The sequence below is a fragment of the Rhinolophus hipposideros genome (assembly GCF_964194185.1).
Source record: "Rhinolophus hipposideros genome assembly, chromosome: 15".
NCBI lineage: Eukaryota > Metazoa > Chordata > Mammalia > Chiroptera > Rhinolophidae > Rhinolophus > Rhinolophus hipposideros.
This window is the reverse complement of record NC_138061.1, coordinates 65,141,251-65,161,347: the sequence shown is the minus strand read 5'-3', so window position 1 is coordinate 65,161,347 and position 20,097 is coordinate 65,141,251. Positions and strand designations below refer to the sequence as shown.

General features: G+C 38.1%; 1 protein-coding gene across 7 annotated transcripts in view; it reads right to left on the bottom strand.

Annotated features, from left to right (window-relative positions):
• MARCHF8 (membrane associated ring-CH-type finger 8) overlaps positions 1–20,097 on the bottom strand; it is a 151,832-nt gene that overhangs the window by 97,450 nt on the left and 34,285 nt on the right. Inside the window, exon 1 of one of the 7 annotated variants that reach the window (XM_081075256.1) lies at positions 12,223–12,241. The exons of the other annotated variants lie outside the window; for them this stretch is intronic. The gene's annotated coding sequence lies outside the window, so the exon portion shown is untranslated. Of the gene's footprint in view, positions 1–12,222; positions 12,242–20,097 lie in introns of those variants that run through there. 7 annotated transcript variants of the gene reach the window in all.

Here is a 20,097-nt window from a genome sequence, read left to right as displayed (position 1 = left end):
TAGACTTTCCTTCAAAACAACCCCTCCCAACTTCCTCCTTTTTCTCTACAAAGTAACATTCCTCTCCTTTTCTTGTGGGACTTGCCTGAGGTTTTCCTAAAGCTACCTTGTCCCTAATTGCAATTCTTTGCTATTCCTAAATAAACCACTTTTGCTGGTAAAATAACTGGCTGTTTTATTTTTAAGGTCAACAAAACATATTAATTTCACCAACATTCCTGTATGCCAACAAAACAAAAAGCAAAAAATAGAGATAAATGATGTAAAAGCTACTCAAGAAATTTTAATGAAAAACATTCAGTGATTTTCGAGTATATCTGAATACTATAATAAGATGTATTCTCTCCAAAATAAAGCATATATTCAAAGTAATTATAATCAAAGTCTAGGCAAGATTTTTTTACTTGACAAAATGATTCTAAAATTATACATAAGAATGAGATGATCAAATAAAAATGATGGGGAAGAAGCTATAGGGAGATGAGTCCTATGAAAAAATATTACAAAGCAATGATTATTATTAAACAGGAAGGTATGATTACAATACAAAAACGACAGTCCAGAAACTGACTGAATTGTATAGCATATTATAGCCAACAGAAGCAGCAACACAAAATTAAAAGAAAGGGACAAGTTACTCAATAAATGGTGTTGGGATACCTCCTAAACAATTTGGAGGGAAAATAACTATTAAGACTCACACTTGATTCATCAGAATAAACTCTGATGGATGTAAAAGTTAAATATAAAACAGTAACAAGATACAATTTCAAATGAATATATTAAGGAACTAAAGGGAAACTGACTTAGAGCCTAGAATTAACAGGGGGGAAAATCACAAAAGAAAAAGGGTTGTAGATACAATTCTACAATTAAAAGCAAAAATAAATGAACAGGCAAAAAAGATTGGAAAATATTTGTAGCACATAGGAAAGTTAGTATCTTTTTTATATAAGAAGACAAATAGCTTTTAAAAAAACATTAAAATCCCAACAGATAAATAAATGGGCAGGGCTTAGGAACAGCCATTTCACAAATGAGGACATAGCACGGATCCTCACTTAACATTTTAATAATCAAGGAAAGGCAATAGTTCAGGGAACATTTTTCCTTTATGTAAAATTTTAAATTTTATAAAATTCTACAAAAATATGGCAAAATCTATCACTGACCAATATATACTGAGGCTGTGTTCTCACGATCTTCTTATGGTGTGGCATCATACACTCAGAATGCCCACCAGAAAAACCTATGAGCAGCAGGGCTCAGAAACTGTGGAAGAGTTTACCTTTGGGAAGCTTAGCCTGAGAAAATGCATATTCAAAAATCTACAAGCTCCCAGATTTTCAATATAACATTATTTACAACAACAACAACAAAAAAAAACAGAAAGTACCCATAATTTCCCCAAATAGGGGAAGAGGAGCTAAGTAAACTCTAGTGTTAGTACAATCAAAGAAATACTATGTGGGCACTAGACACAAGAGAAGCATGGGTGTGATAAAAAGCAGGTGATAAAATTATACACACCTTATAATTACAACTATGTTACATACACACAAGCAAAAAGGGAATTCATAAAATGCTAATGATTTAATAAATGTGGCAGTATAGATGATTTTTCATTTCTCTATCTTCTAAACCTTTAGTAATGATGTATTACTTTTATAGTTTAAATATGTATTTTTAAAGAGCTAAAATTAAAAGCTCAAGTCATTCCACATAGATTGGTAATAGTCATAATTTTGTTATCAACAAACCATAAAAAAGGTCACTTTCTGAGAGGAGGACACTCTTAAGGCCTCAAAATTTAAGCCTAAGTTTCCTACAGGAATAAAGGGGGTACCTTCACAGGATACAGATGTTTACAACCATCAGAGTGTTTGCTTTATGCTCCTTTCTAATTTTTTCAGCATTTCCTCTAATATTTTTGCACAGATAATCATTTCCCCTCAAAAAACAGCATAGCGCATCCTGGAAATAGTTTGCCTTTCTTCGTGTTTTTATTACATCTGACTTGCATTCCAAAGGTACTGATTTTGGAGACTACATTTCATTATTTCATATTTCACACATAGTAAGACTTTATTAATATTTTCATCTCATACTATTTCCAGTTTGCATACATCTCACAGAATGTGACGGCAGTGGAATGGCCTTTACACACCAGCAGAAATGGAGGCTCAGAACACGAAACTCTTAGCATTATAACATTGCAGACAATGGGAAGTTAGGACTGGTCTATTATCAATAAGTCTGAGTGCTCAGCGCTTAGGAGGCTATCTGTCCCTCACATTGCCTTTTTTCAGTATGTTTGTTCCTGGTACTGTGGCAGAAACATATCTATAGCAGAAACCACCATCCTTCACAGAACACAGAAAATAATAAACACAGGCTATTTGTAAATGTTTTTATTTTCTTTTAATCATGGTTATAAAAGAAATCTCTTATTGTAAAATACTAAAAGCCATCTTCCCACAAAAGAAGAATGAATTTTCTTTCTTAACAGATTTCCTCGTGTGAGGAAAGCCCATGTGTCCAGGATCTGACCATGAGATCAGGTGCTTTCACTGTTTCAATATTTACAGTAAAAGCTCCTCAACTTCCTGCAACCAATCACACAAACTTACCTACCGCCCTCAATCTTTTCATGAATTATGTAAGTTTTATTATGCAATTCGAAGGAAGAGGCAACTCCAGCGCAGGGGGGCGGGGGCGGGGGGCGGGGGGGGAGGGAAGGGGGGTGGGGGATGTACCTGGGATCTGTGTCCTCCTCCTCCCCTGACTACTCAGGGGCCTCCCGCTAGCAGACATCCTCCTACCCAGATTTTTAACCTCTCCTTCCTAAAGACTCCTTCACATCAACAAAGTAAGACAATCAGTTTTCCACAGTAAATGCACAGAATAAGTAGTTTATGTCACTAGATGCAATTTAAAAAATTACAAAATTCTGTATTAGTACAGAATTTTAATGTGCTTTATGTGTTTCCCATCTTTAAAAATAAAAATGCTTTCAGTGTTCCTACTCCCTTTTCCTCTATAACCAAGCTTTCTAAGTTGTCTACAATTGTCTCCATTTTCTCGTCTTCCACAACTCAATCTTCTCCCCATTTCACAGAAACCATTCCTGGCCTTTCTTATTTATTGATTAAACGTACAAGAGCTTCGAATGAAAGGAACAAAAATAATACATACAAAAAAGAAAACTGGGGAAAATAAAAAGTTAATTTTCTAAAGTGATTTTAATTCTTTTAAATAAGTCAGTATCTTCTTAGAGGTACAGATGATATGGCATACATAAAGACAAAATATGATAATATAAAATAAATCAAAATCACAAAATCGCAAAATTTTTTTATTTTTCAATTAAACACACAATATTACATTAATTTCAAGTATACAACAGTGATTAGACATTTATATAACTTACGAAGTGATTCCCCCATAAATCTAGTACCCATCTGACACCATACATACCGTATTTCGCCGAAAATAAGACCTAATCGGAAAATAAACCCTACCATGATTTTTCAGGATGCTCGTAATATAAGCCCTACCCAAAAAATAAGCCCCAGTTAAGATCGTCAGCAGACGGACACATTTATTACGGACACATTTAGTACGTCCACTGCAACACATGACGGACATATTGAGTTATAAAATAATATTAATATAATTAAATATAAACAAATAATATTATTGACATTAATACTTAAAATGATCATTTAAATTATAATTAAGTATTTGTAAATACCAAGCAGGCGCCTTTGGACGAGAGATAAACACCTATGTAAACAGATGAACTTGAGACTTATTGCCAAATCAGAGTACAGACACAACGCAGGACTAACGTGCGCACTCGATAACGAATGGACGTGGTTGTGTCTAACATGAATCTTCATAATTCAATACATCATGTGTTGTAATGGATGTACTTAATGCACTCATGTAAAATAAAGAAACGTTTTCTGAATTTTGGTGCCTGCAATTTTTCGTCGCTTTTGTGTGGACCATCATTCTTAACTATCATAATTTTTGTTGCTATTTCTGTCTCGTAAGTCTTCAGTTAACACTTGATTTGATGGTAGATTTAAACGGAATGATATTTTGACTCCCAGACAAGATGAGTGCAAAAAGAAAGAGCTATTCCGTAGAGTACAAGAAACGAATCGTGAGGACTCCCGGGGCAAGAATCTTACCACTTTCTGCAAAGAGAAGAAGTTGGATCTCCAAATGATCCGAAAATGGCGAGCAGAGTATGATAACCTCAGTCAACAGGTGGACGAGGGAAATGCTAAGAGGAGCAAGTGTGGATCAGGTCGGCAACCATTATTTCCTGAGCTGGAAGACATCATCTGTGAATGGATTGCTGACAGGAGAGCAAAGGCTTTGGTTGTGCGCAGGGCTGATATTCAAGCATTTGCCCTTGCAATGGCACCACAGTTAGAAATATCCCCAGAAGAATTCAGCACATCACAACACTGGCTGGATGGCTTCCTTCAGTGATATGAACTGTCTCTAAGATCGACAACACTGTTCAAGCTGGAATATAGTGAAGTTATTAAACGTGCACTTGCATTCAAGTCCTTTGTTGATGGCACTGACTTTTCTAAATACCAACTCTCCAACGTGATTGCTATGGATGAAACTGCAGTGTTTATGGGCCAAGGATCTCAAACGACAATTGATTAGAGGGGTGCCTCGTCAATCCACATTCTCTCCACTGGTTATAAAAGTGCACGTGTTACCTGTATTTTGGCAATTCGTCTGGAAGGAAAGAAAACACCACCTCTAATCATTACTAAGGGCAAGAAAGATAAGGTTGAACGTGTTTCAGGCATTTATGTTCTTGAAACTGAAAAAGCCTGGTGCACACAAGCAGTTATAAGGAAGTGGGTTGATTTAATGCTGCCACTTGTTTTGCGAGGTGGCCAAAGAGCTCTGCTATCCTGGGATTCAGCCAGTACTCTCCACACTAAAGACATGAAGAACTTCCTTGCAGAGAGAAGAATAGATCAAATTATGATTCCTGAAGGAATGACTGCCTATCTCCAGACTCTTGATATTGCAATAAACAAGCTATTCAAGGACCATTTGCGCATGGAAATCAATGACTACATTGAAAGTAGAATGGAGAGAAATCAGCGTGGAAACTTTGTGAAGCCTGGCCTGCAAGAGGTCATGACTTGGGTGAAGAATTCCTGGGATAAAATCACTGACAGCTGTGTTGCCAATGCACTACGAGCAGGCTGCATGGACAAGAAGCGCTCATTTAAGGAGAGCGCTATTGCTGGACAGGAGAGATTGGGGCCAGTGGTTCTACAGGAAATGGGGTCGCAAGAAAGTCAAGCCGGAATTCGGGGTTTGGAGAGTTATGACGATGTTCCAGAAGATGGCATGACTGTATTTGAATAAATGTAGTTTTTGTACATCAATAAATGAATAAATGTAGATTATTGTACATGAATAAATGTAGATTGTTGTACATGAGTAAATGAATGTAGATTGTTGTACATGAATAAATGTAGATTGTTGTACATGAAAAAATAAGACATCCCCTGAAAATAAGTCCTAATGCGTCTTTTGGAGCAAAAATAATATAAGACCGGTCTTATTTGGGGGGAAATACAGTAGTTATTAAAATATTAGTGACTAAATTCCCTATGCTACACCTTACAACCCCATGACTATTTTGTAACTACCAATTGTACCTCTTAATTCCTTCCTCCCTTCACCCATCCTTTCCAACCCCCTCCCATATGGCCACCATCAAAATGTTCTCCGTATCTATGAGTTTGTTTCTGGTTTGTTTGTTCATTTATTTTGTTTTTTAGATTTCACATGTAATGAAATCATATGGTATTTGTCTTTTTCTGTCTGACTTATTTCACTTAGCATAATACCCTCTAGGCCCATCCATGCTGTGCAGATGGTTAAGATTTCATTCTTTTTCATGGCTGAGTAATGTTCCATTGCATATATGTACCACCTCTTCTTTGTCCATTTTGTATTGAACACTTAGATTGCTTCTGTATCTTGGTTATTGTAAATAACGCTGCAATGAAAATATAGATGGAAGAAACCAAAATGTCCTTCAGTAGGTGAGTGGCTAAGTAAACTGTTTACATTGTTGCAAGTTTCTTACATTTTATAAAAAGTGGTATAACATTAAGTCTAAGAGTAGGATAAACTGATAAATCAAGGATGCCTGTTGTAACTGCAAATGCAATCACCAATAAAATGTTGTAAAATGAAATACTAAGAAAATAGTCAATTAGCCCTATAAAGGAGGAAAAGAGTAATAAAAAAAAGAAAGAGATCTAAACCTAACTACGGTCAATTCTCATTATTTACAGTAGTTATGTTCTATAAAGTTGTCACAAGCCCTTAATTAGTGAATATGGAACTACTGCTCCTGGGGAAAATACAGGGTTAAGTTCCTGCAAGTCTCTGGTTATAACACCTCAGTCAACCAATGAATACATAACCTTGCTTTATGGTTTCTTCTGTTTAAAGACACCTTATTTAGCAAATACAGTTGACCCTTGAACAACGCAGGGTTCAGGGATGCCGACCCCCACGCAGTTGAAAATCCACATATAACTTTTGACTCTAGCCCTTCCCATCCACGATTCAACAAACCATGGATCAAAAATTACTGTTTTTAATTACTGTTCTGATCTGAAGCTAAAAATTCAGTTGGCAAACCGTGGTTGGGAATGGGAAAATACTATTTTCGATCCCCAGTTGGTTGAATCTATGGATGAAAAATTTGCAGATACAAAAGGCCACCTGTATTTATCAAAAAAAAAAAACCCCATGTATCAGTGGATCTGCCCAGTTCAAACCCATGTTGTTCAAGAGTCAACTGTACATATTGCTGAATCATTACCATTGAACCATGACCAACAGCACTGTAACTCATGCCTGAGGAAGTTTATCTACATGACTATTTCTCTGTAAGGCACATCACAGCTTTCTTAGGAACAGCCACTTAGGAACACTCAGCACTGTGCTTAGAGACAATTATAAACAGTGAAATCATCAACAAAAAAAGTGAAAAAATCTGAAAAACCTGACACTGAGTAGACTACAAAAAAGACACGTATACAGTGTGAGTGCTGAAAAAAGAAAGCAGAGTATCATCTTGTTTATCCTAATCTGGGAGCACACGTCAGATGACTCAAATTTTTCACTGCTCTGTGCATGTCTCTGAATGACTATGGCAGGACTGTGTTGATTTTGGAGTTACAAAATCAATTTTATCAAGCAGGCAAATTTGCATATATAGAATACATAAGCAATGAGAATCAACTGTGTATCAGTAAGTGTATTAAATATAAAGGGACTACCTATTCCAACTAAAAGGTAGAGATTGTCAGACTGGGGAGAAAGAAAATAAAAGCAAAACCAAGACCCAACTATATCATGTCTATAAGAAATATATTTTGAATATGAAGATACAGGTTAAAAATAAGAGGATGGAAAAAGATACAGCATACAAACACTAATGATAAGGAAAACACGACTTTCTACAACCGAAACAAAATGAAATTTTAAAAATCTGAGTAGCCATGTATCTATTGAATAAATTGAATTGGTTAGCCTACCCTTTGCAAAAAGAAAACTCAAAGTTCAAATTATTTCACTGGTTAATTCTATCAAACGTATGAGAAAGAAAATAAAGGATAAAACACTTCCCAACTCATTTTAGATGCTTTGCATAAACCTATTACCAAAACCTAAAAAAAAATTACAAAAACAACTACAAATCATGAACAGAGTTTATGCACCCAGATGAAAACATCCTTAGCAAATAGAAAAATCAAATTCAGTAACTTTTAGAAGAGTAGTGTATCATAACCAAGAGGGGTTTATCCCAGGAATATAAAGTTAAATTAACATTTTAAAGTCAATGTCATTGAACATAATAACAGATTTCAACAAAAGCATTTGAAAAATATTAACATCCATCCTGAGTTTTTTAAAAACCCTCAGCATACTAAAAACAGAAATTTCCTCAATCATATAAACCGACAGCAAATAACATAATTAATAATGAAGTCCTGAGGATTCTACCTCTGTGACTGGCAGTAAGGCAAAGAGCCCACTCTCAGCACTTCTACTCAACGATATACAAAAAGTCCCAGCCAGTGCAATATGGCAAGGAAAAGAATTACAAAGCATGAAAATTAAAGAGGAAGATGTAACACTGTTTCTTTTCACAGGTTACATAACTGCTAACAAAGAAATGTCTAAGAAATTTAAGTCAGTTTAGTAAGATTAAACTAATTTAGCAAGGTTACAGGATGCAAGGTCAATATACAAAATTCAAATGCGTTTCTATATACTAGCACCAAAAAGACAATGAAAAAAATTTTAATTTGTCTTAAAATAATATCAGAAAACAGATTATGAATAATTTTAACAAAAGATATGCGTGCTCCATATACTGAAAACTATAAAACACTGCTGAGAGAAATTAATATCTAAATAAATGGAGACATATACCGGGTTTGTAATTTGGAAGATCCAATACTGTAAGGATGTTGATTCTGCCCAAATCAGAATTTCATTCATATTCCCACCAGGCGCTTTTATAGAAAGTGGCCATTTGTTCTAAAATTTAAATGGAAATACAACGGATCTAGAACAGCCAAAACAATCTTGAAAAAGAATAAAATTGAAGGACTTACATTATCTGACTGCAAGACATTATAAAGCTACAGTAACCATCAAAACACGGCCCTGGCGTAAGGAGAGAAAAACAGATCAGAACAGTGTGTCCAGGAATAGACTTACACTTACATGGCCAACTGGTTTTCAAAAAAGGCACCAAAGCAATTCAATGGGTTATGGAGAGCCTTTTCAACAACTGGTGCTGGAGCAACTGGGTATCCACATAGGAAAAAAAAAAAATGAACTTCAACCCCTATCTCACACCATAAACAAAAAATAATTTGAGATGGATCATAGATCTACACCTAAAAACCAAAACTATAAAACTCCTAAAAGTAAACAGGAGAATATCTGCACCATGAGTGAAAGCAAGATATAAAAGCATTTGACAAAATTCAGCATAAGGAAGTATACTACAATGTATCCCCATGGTGTTGGATTAACACTGGTAGTATTAATATGAAATCAGTTACACACACACACACACACACACACACACAAGTATAAAATACAGACACATGTATGGGTGTGTATACTAGCAACAAAAATATATATACACACACAAACACATCCTAGCTCTGTCCACTAAGACAGCCTAGAAGTAAGACCTAGTTGCGATAAGGACATCATGCACCCAGACCTTGTTCCCCACTAACAGGAACAAGGCTCCTTGGAGAAATGCTGATTCCAGGGCTGAGGCACCCAAAAATGAGCCCAGAGCATCTTGTTGCACCAGAAAACAAATAGGTGCCCAAAGAATTGTGGAAACATATAAAAAAGGACTTGGGAGCCAGCTTGAAAAGGGTCACATGGACCAAATCTGGGACAGTTTAAGTATCAAACTAATTAGAATAACAAATCACAGACCACTAAATAAGAATATATTTATGAATCAAATGAATGAATGGGTGGGTATATGGATGGATTCGTGCAAGGTGGGAAATGGCGGGAGAAAGAAAGACTCTTCTTCACAGCAGAATGCCAAGTAATAAAACAGAAGGAAGTATAAAGTTGTAAAATCATCACTGGATGCTAAAACTCGTAGGTGAAAGTTTGATGAGGAATAGGATATTTATCTGGTGTCAATAAATACTTATTAATCTCAAAGGGAAAATTTGTATCTTGGCAGTGGAGAAGTCTGGCAGATAAAAACTTAACCAAGTGTCAAATATTATCACCAATATTGGAACTAAGTACCATCAAGTGGCTCCTAATACGTTCCACTAAGGAAAACAAAAAAACACTTTCTGGGTTATCCCTATCTACAATGTATAACCTGAATCTAACCACGAAGAAACTTTAGACAACCACAAATTGAGGGACATTCTAGAAAATAACTGGTCTGTACTCTTCAAAAATGTCAACGTTGAGAATGACAAAGACATGTTGCAGAACTATTTCACATTAAAGGAGACTAAAAAATTGTGAGCTCCCCATGCCTGGTATTCACTAGTCCATTTTGTAGCAAGGTCGGTTACTCAGCTGTCTCACAGCCATGTTTCGTTCAGGTATCTTGACTTCTTAACTATCGCTTACAGCTCATTTTATTGACTATGCGAACTTCTTTTTACATCATCTAAACAGACATCATGTGGCCATGCTGTATGGACAAGAGTTTGCAATCTCCACCTATTCCAAAGAGTGGTGTTAATTTTGGCATACAGTCACATAATTCTTGGCAAAGGCAATAAAAATGATGTATGCAGATTGAAAAAAAAATTGTGTGATTCCAAGTAGGATAGTGAGCAGGGAAAACAAAAGAGTGATGAAGGATATTATAGGAACAAGTGTTGAAAATATAATATGAACTGTGAATTAGATAACAATACTGATCAATTATTAAATTTCCTGACAAGAAATTTTTCTGTTTATTTTAAAAAGGCCCTGGTGGCCGGCCTGGTGGCTGAGGCGGTTAGAGCTCCGTGCTCCTAACTCCAAAGGCTGCTGGTTCGATTCCCACATGGACCAGTGGGCTCTCAATCACAAGGTTGTCAGTTCAACTCCTCGAGTCCCGCAAGGGATGGTGGGCTGCGCCCCCTGCAACTAAGATTGAACACAACACCTTGAGCTGAGCTGCCACTGAGCTCCTGAATAGCTCAGTTGGTGGGAGCGCGGGCTCTCAACCACAAGGTTGCCGGTTCGACTCCTGCAAGGGATGGTGGCTGTGCCCCCTGCAACTAGAAACGGCAACTGGACCTGGAGCTGAGCTGCACCTTCCACGACTTAACACTGAAAGGACAACAACTTGAAGCTGAATGGCACCCTCCACAACTAAGATTGAAAGGACAACAAACTTGACTTGGAAAAAAGTCCTGGAAGTACACTATGTTCCCCAATAAAAGTCCTGCTCTCCTTCCCCAATAAAATCTTAAAAAAAAAAAAAAGGCCCTGGCTCTTAGACTTACGTTTATATATGCACAGAGTGAGATAAAATGGGTAAAATATAAAAAGTTGGTGAATCTTAGTTAAGGATATGTGGCTTTGTACTCTTATAATTTTTCTGTAATAGTATCAAAAGTTACACATAAAGCAAAAGACATAATTGAAGAACTAGAAAAGTGTTTTTGACAAACATGACAGACATAAAGTTACTTCATTTAACACATAAAGAAACTGTATAAAGGAATCAAGGGAAAAAAGCAGTAACATCCCAAAAGATTAATGGGAAAAAGACATGCACAGTCAATTTACAAAAGAAGCTAACGAACTTTTAAAGGGAAAAAAAATCAACTTAATAATTTAAACAGGCAAAGAAAGACAGAAACGAGGTGTTTCCCACGTGTTAAATCAATTCTTTTCTTTTTTAATAGCACCCAACATTGGTAAGGATGCCCTTTTAAAAGGGGCACTCACACTGTGCCTGTGGGAATGTGAATTAGAACCTTTCAGTAAAGCGGTTCAGTAATAAGAACCAAGAGCCTTAAAAACATCCATACCATCTCACCGAGCGATTCAAGTTCATGATACTCTCCTAAAGAAATCATCTGAACTGTGGATATAAACGTATGCCCAAACATATCCATCAAAGGATATTCACAATAGCAAAATTCTTTAAAATAAGCTATATGTTAAACAATAAGGAAACGGTTAAATAAATTAGAATGTAACCATGAAATGCAATATACAGTCAGTAAAAGTAATTAAAATAGGAAATGTTATACAACAAATGATGAGAATAAAGTTTATAAAAACAGGCATTCAGGATGACCTTGACTATGTAAAAAACAATTCATAAAGCCCAGAATAGAAGTACTAATAACAAACGTCGTTTGAAAAGAAATATAAATAAGGCCTGCGAACGAACGCCTGTTCCAAGTCTTGAGTTTGTCTGAGATCGCTCTTCCCCCCCCCCCCCCAGCACAGAGCAGTTACCTGCCCTGCTCCCTCAGCACTGAGCGTTTCATGAGGGCCTGGGACCATCCCCAGCTGCACTCGCTACATACTTGATGCTTTATGTTCACAAACTGTCCCGCCTCACGTAATGCATGTAAAAAATTACTGACTCTATCTAGCTACTGAAGTCACCTTAAAAATGAAATCTACCTCGACAACAGAAGTTCGTGAATAAGCAGTTTCTGTTTTTCCTTGCTTCTTTAAAATGGAAACATCAAGGAGAAAACATCCCCGAGCTTTCTGTCAAAACCCCAGACTCCCAGGCAGGCTTCAGACAAGACGAGGGAGCTACATACCTGATTAGGTTTGTGTGCTAGGACCACCAGTGCCATCACCAGCTCACTTTCATGTCAAAGAACGTTTGTTTGTAAGTCTAATCACTAGCTGCCACCCACACACACACCCATCTGTGTGCTGCAGGGCTAAGCCACTCAGCAGGGCCCCACCTGACTCCAGCTCTGCTCTGTTTACTCCCCACTGAGTCCACCTTCCACTTGGCAACTTTCCATCTAATTAGCTGTGGGGGGGGGGGAGAAGGTGGAGCAAGGCTGGCAACATGGGGAAACCAGATGAGAGTAGGACCACAACTGTGGCAGAGGGCTAGCTGGGAGGTGATTCTGCCACCCAGGGGACTTTGGGGGGCGTCTTGGAGCTATTTTTGGTTGCCATAACTGGGGGGTGCTACCAACACTAGTAGGAAGAGGCCAGGGATGTCGCTCCACACCCTACAATGCACAGGGCAGCCCCCCAACAAAGACTTACCCAGCTGCACACATCAGCAGTGCTGAGGCTGAGAAGCCTGCCATAGAATGATTTATGTACTAGCACAGTAGAGTCTAACCCCAACTCAGCAGGAACAGGACACACAGTAGATAAAGGAGACCTGAGGAAGTTTAGAAAGTGTGTACACACACACACACACACACACAAAACCTCCTCAACCAGATGCTAAGAAAGGGTGAGAGAACTGTCCCTGTGGTGACCAATATTCTACCTCAGGAATTGGGGGAAAGAGCATTATGATTTAATAAAAGTAATAAGCATACCTTTCCCCAAGGGCTTGCTCCCCCATGTATCACATACTTTGTCAAAGACTGCTTCACAGCAGAAACTGTGAGAAGATAATACTATCAAAACCGCCCAGACTGGTAAATATCTCCAGAGAAGCTGGCAATGCACCCACATAGCTGATGACAAATTTAGCTGTGTATCTCCACAGGACCTGAGAACCCAAACTCAGTTCCCAGCTTTGCTTAAAAGAAAAGCAGCAAGCATTCAAAGATCGCTCAAAACGAAGAATAGTGCTGCTTTTCCCAGATGAACAATCAAAAACTACACAAGACTTAAGAGCAAATAGTACTTAGTATGCATTTCAACCAAAAAAGTTGCAGATAAAAAAGAATGTAGTATATGAATCATTATTATAATTCAGTTAAAGTCAGTGACAACCGTACCACACACTGCAATATGGGTTTTCTTGATTATTTCAACAACTTTATCATGCCATGATTTCCACCCTTGGGAGGCTATAAGGTTATAGAGAAGTTATCCCACACCATCCCTAGCTGAGGCTTAAATAACGTGGACATCATTAAATAACATGAAGCATCATTTGCCAGTTTGCCTTGACCTTTGTCCTTTAAGAAGCATAAAGCACTTAAGGTGGCCCATCTCGATGCTGGACAGAAATAACTGTCAGAAATGCGTCCATTATGTTGAGTCGAGTGCCTCCTTTGCATCTCCTGTTGTTAGTTTGGCCCCAGATTAGAATCACAAGGAACAAAGCTAGTATTTTCCCAATGTATCATTCCTTAATGCTTCTGTAAAATTATCTTGCCTACGCCATCCCAAGTGTTTTTCTTCTCCAGGTTGCAAAACACGCTCTCCTAATGAACTGTTATAGCTAACTCTGCTATGACTCAGTGGGAGACAAAACACCAAAATGGAAGAACGAGAAGGAATCTTTGAGAGCAACCAATTGCCACCAAACCCCACTTTTGTAAGTGGATATAAAGCCAGGCAGAGAGAGATGAAGCAAGGCTGCTTGCCAGAGGTCAGCAGCTATTCAATAAAGCCAGGAGTGAAACTCAGACTTCCTAACTCTTAAGTCTAATGCCCTCAGAACTATACTAAGTAGTATAAGATGCTGTGTTAGTAGTCGAGTTGACACAATCTTTTAAGTTTCATGACAAAATAAAAGAATATTTTCAGTCAGCATTAAGTTAAAAGAAAACTCACGTGACCACAACCATGATATGAAAAAGTATAACTGTTGTCATCTCCACTATATGGATGAAGAAACCCAGGCCCAAGGTCATACAGTAAGCACAGAAGCTTGTTCCAAAGCCCATATCCTTAGCCACTGTGCCTCCTGGGTAAAGGCTGGAACATTCCTAACATATTCACAACCGAATTAACAAACTTAAAGACTTGCCGTAATTCCTTAAAATGTTAATGCTTTGACGGAATGTAATATAAAAGTTATCCTTCCTGAGATTGTTTATTTTTTAGTAAATCAAAATAAACGTTAAGGTTTACAATATACAGGCTCCCAGCCTAAACTAAAAGGCCATTTTAACTTAAAAATCAGGCTGTAGTATTAAAACATCAAGTTCTACATCAACTACTCTGAATTCACCTAAAATCAATCTAATCCTTCTGGGAATGACACAGAAGGAATTAATTTATGGCATGGAGTTTTTTAAGAAACCTTAGCCAAGTAGAGTCTCATGCTCTCAATCATTTCCAAAAGGCTCTTCCACATAAGATTGTGTACCATGAACAAAATAATCACTAAGTAAAATATTTCATCTGCCTAAATCACACAAATGTAATAACACAATTGAGAGTAATATACAGGTGTAGATTGAACACTTAAGTTCAGTTCCTCTTCCACCAAGACTATTAAAATGACAGTAAAAGAATATTTTTAAAAGAAGCAGCTTATAAGTGAAATAAGTCAGATGAAGGAAACAAATACCGTATGATCTCACTTATACATGGAATCTAAAGAACAGAATAAATGAGCAAACTAAACAAAAATAGTCTCAGAGACAGAGAAAAAACTGATGGTTGCTAAATGGCGGGGGGTGGGGATGAGGGAGAAGGTGAGGGGATTGGAAAGCACAAATTGGTAGCCACAATATTGCTATGGGGATATGAAAAACTGTTTGGGGAATATAGTCAATAATGTTGTAAAGATTTTGTAGGGTGTCAAATGAGCACATGTCTTATTAGGGAGACCACTTCATGAATGGTCGTAGATGCCTGACCACTGTGCTGTACACCTGAGGCTGAATAATACTGAATGTCAACTATAATTTTATATATATATATGTATATATATATACATATATATATATATGTATTCACAGGATGTGGAGTACAGCATAGGAAATAGAATCAATGGAATTTTAAGAGCTATATATGATGTCAGAGGGGAAGTAGATTGGGGGAGGAGGGTTATCACTTTGTGAGAGGTGTAAATGTCTATTTCATTGTTTTGTGCACCTGAAACTAACAAGGAAGGAAGGAAGGAAGGAAGGTAGGAAGGAAGGAAGGAAGGAAGGAAGGAAGGAAGGAAGGAAGGAAGGAAGGAAGGAAAGCAGCTTACATTTCTGGGAAGATAGAGTAACTGTACTTTTCCCTATTTGTCCCACTAAGTACAGCTAAAAACTGGACATTATATATAAAACGTAAGACTGAAAGGCAGACCAGCTAAGGACCTCAAGCTTGAAGGAACAATACTGTGTTGAGTTACCTGGGTTTTCTTTTTTACCTCATACAACCCAGAAACACCAAGGGGTGCTGACAACAAAAACTCTGCTCTTTCTAAACAAACGACTAGTAAAGGGTCAACCTAAAGAGACAAAAAACCTTATAGACCATAAAATTTTCAGACACCCTACTGGAGCCAAACACCACAGAAAAAACTGTGGCCATGGCCCCACTCATGTTAGCAAACACTGAGGGTAGACTAGACCTTACATTCACCAAGATGTAACAAAGCATCTAAACATGCCCATCAGGACAGTATCAGAGAAGGCCTAGTAGGTAGCTGGGGCTTTCATCCCCACCACTGCCTCAGTAGAAAAAAAAAAAAAAAAAAAAAAAGAAAAAGAAAGAAAAGTCTGAGCAAAGAAATATAAGTTATAAAGAAGAAAAAAAAGAAAATGTCAGAACTGAAAAAATACCATTACCAAAAAAAATATGAAAATCAACAGATGGGCTCAACATCAGAATGGTGGGGACAGAGAAAAGAATCAGTGAACCAGAAAACAGAACAATAGAAACTAACCAGTCTGAATGACAGAGAGAAAAGACTGAAAAAGAAAAAGGAATACAGCCTCTGGGACCTGTGGGACTATAACTAAAGATCTAACATTCATGTTATTAAAGAGGGCTATACTGAAAAAGTACTTGAAATAATGGCTGAAAATTCTGAGCAAACCCCAAACAATAAACTCAAAGAAATATTCATCAAGGCATATCACTGTCTTCTTCTGAATACTAAACAAAGGAAACAACCTGAAAGCAGTGAGAGAGAAACACCTTACCTATAAAGGAAAATCATTTAAATGACAACAAACATTTCATCAGAAACTATGGAGGCCAGACAAAGACACACAACACGTTACCTTACAAGGATTAAAAGGAAAAACTGTCAACTCAGAACCCTATATACAACAAAAATAGCCTTCAGAGAGGAAGGAAAAATCAAGGCATTGTGAGGTCAAGTAATCTAAGAGACTGCATCACCAGCAAAATATATACCCTAAAAAAATGGAATGGCTACAAGAAGTCCTCAGAAAAGAAAAAGAAATCTTTAACAAAATACTGGAAAATAGAATTCAAGAAATATTAAAAGAATTATAAACCATGACCAGGAGAGGTTTATTCCAAGGATATAAGGTTTGTTCAATTTTCAAGAATTAATCATTGTATGGAGTTGTCCCAAGATGGCAGATTAGGTAAATGCTATGCCTACTGTATCCCAGGATCACACCAAAATTACAAATAAATTACAGAACAATCAACTCAAGAATCATCTGAAGACTAGCTGAACAGAACCCCTATAACTAAGGATATAAAGAGGCCACATTGAGACTAGAAAGAGGGGTGAAGATGCCAAACGGGCTGACCCCAAACCCACAGATAGTGACTGAACACCCAGAGGCACACCTCAGTGGTGAGGCATCCCCCTGAAGAGGAAGGGGCCCCAGCCCCACACTGGGCTACTCAGCCCAGGGATCCTGTGCGGGGAAGAGAAGTTCCCACCGCATCTGGCAGAGAAAATCAGCGAGGTCTCTGTCTGCCCTTCCCAGCGAGACTGAAGGCAGCTGAAAACCGAGGCCCCCTTATAGAGCCCACACATACGTTCACTCACTTGCAAACACTCACCTGGTCTCTGGCGGAGGGGCAGCGATCGGAGGATGCCAGAGGTGTGCAAGAAGGACTGAGCTGTGTGGCTCCGAGTGAGGGCTGGAGGGTCAGGAGCCATTGCTGGCCCTGTGTGGAGCATAAGCCACATATAGTCTAAAGGAAGACGCCATCTTTTCCGTGTTGAGCCCTTTCCCAAAGGGACAACAATGGTCTGGTGGAATCCGCGTGTGCACACTGCCTTGGTGACACCCTGGGTCCCCATCCCACACAGCTGGTACTGTACTGCCCAAGACACTCTTGACTGCTGGGCTGCTGGCCTCGCCCCAGAGGATGCAAAAGCCTTACTGCAGCGGCAGACAGCCTGCGGCAGACTAGGAAACGTTTGGTGGTGGATGGTGACCCAAACCCTGGGTGGCAGCATCTCTTGGGGGTCTGTGGGCCTGAGGAGGACGGTGGCTGGCTGTGGTATTCTGGGGGCATTTTTGCAAGGTGTTTGTGGACCAGCATCGATGCAGGAGCCGAAACTGCACTGACTTTGCAGAAACTACTACCCATAACCCTCACCTCCCTGGAACCACACCCCACCCACCTAGTGCCGCATTGCCATGGGCACTCCCAGTGTCTGAGTGGCAAGTCCCGCCCCAAAAGCCCCAGAAGCCTTTTCCAGCAGAAGGCCCACGATAACCCAGGGAGCTTCTGATGGTCGAGTAACCCAACACCTGTGCCGCAGCCACTCTATGACATCTCTCAAGGATTTGCAAGCCCAAAGCAAGGGGTGGCTGGCTGTGGCATTCTAAGGACATTTTGCAAAGTGATCACAGGCCAGGAACTGCCCCGAGGTGAGTGGTGGGTGAGTAGTATTCCCAGGGCACTGTGTGAAGGAAACAGACATACATGTCCAAGATGTGCAGAGTCCCAAACAAGATGAACCCAAACACGCCCACACCAAGACACATTATAATTAAAACGGCAAAGCTTAAAAACACAGAGAGAACCCTAAAAACAGCAAGAAAAAGACAACTAGTTACTTACACCGGAGCTCCCATAAAATTGTCAGCTGATTTTTCAACGGAAACTTTGCAGGCCAGAAGGGAGTGGCAGGAAACATTCAAAGTGATGAAAAGCAAGGACCAAGATTACTCTACTCAGCAAGGTTATGATTTAAAATTGAAGGAGAAATAAGGAGCTTCCCAGACAAGAAAAAGCTAAAGGAATTCATTACCATCAAGCCTGTATTACAAGAAATGTTAAAAGGACTCCTTTAAGCAGAGGAAAACAAACCAACCAATATCAAAAATATGAATAATAAAATGGCAAAACTATGCACCTATCAATAATCACTTTAGTATATGTGCCGCCGAAGCGAGCACAATAATCACTTTAAATATAAGTAGATTAAGTGCTCTAATCAAAAGACACAGAGTAGCTGAATGGATAAGAAAACAAGAGCCTTGTATATGCTGTCTACAAGAGACCCACCTCAGATCGAAAGACACAGACTAAAACAAATGAAAAAAATAAAAGTTGGGGCAGCAATACTTACATAGGACAGACATTAAAACAAAGACTCTAATAAAAAACAAAAAAGGACATTGCTTAATAATAAAGGGATCAAGCCAACAGGAGAACATAACCCTAGTAAACATTTATGCACCCAACAAAAGAGTACCTAACTATATAATGCCAATATTCACAGACATAAAAGCAGAGATCAACAGCAACACATCATAGTAGGGGACTTTAACACCACACTGATGTCAATGGACAAATCTTTCAGAAAGAAAATCAACATGAAAACGGTGGACTTAAATGACACACTAGACCAGATGGATTTAATTGATATTTTTAGAGCATTTCACTCTAAAACAGCAGAATATACATTCTTTTCAAGTGCACGCAGAACATTTTCCAAGATGGACAACATGTTAGTTTACAAAACAAGTCTCAATAAATTTAAGAGGCCTGAAATCATAGCAAGCGTCTTCTCTGACCATATGGTATGAAACCAGAAATCAAAAACAACAAAACAAAAAAAACCCTGAAAAACACACAAACATAAGAAGACTAAATAACATTCTACTAAATAATGAATAAGTCAACAATGAGATCAAGGAAGAAATCAAAAGATACTAAAGAGAAATGAAAATGAAACACAACGACCCAAGATCTATGAGACACAGCAAAAGCAGTCTTAAGAGAGAATTTCAGAGCAATGCAGGCCTACCTAAAGAACCAAGAAAAATCTGAATCTAAATTTACACCTAAGGGATCTGAAAAAGAACAACAAAAAAGTCCAAAGTGAGTAGAAGGAAAGAAAGAAATAATAAAGATCAGAGCAGAAACTAACAAAATAGAGACTTAAAAAAAAAAAATCAACAATGAACCAAGAGCTAGTTTTTCAAAAAGATACATAAAATCGACAAACCTTTAACCAGACTCATCATGAAAAAAAGAGGACCCAAATATAATAAATAAAATCAGAAATGAAAGGAGAAGTGACAACCAACACCACAGAAATACCAAAAAAAAAAAAAAAAAAGAAAATTAGAAAAATACTACTATACACCAACAAATTAGACAATCTGGAAGAAATGGATAAATTCCTAGAAGCATACAATCTTCCAAAGCTGAATCAAGAAGAAA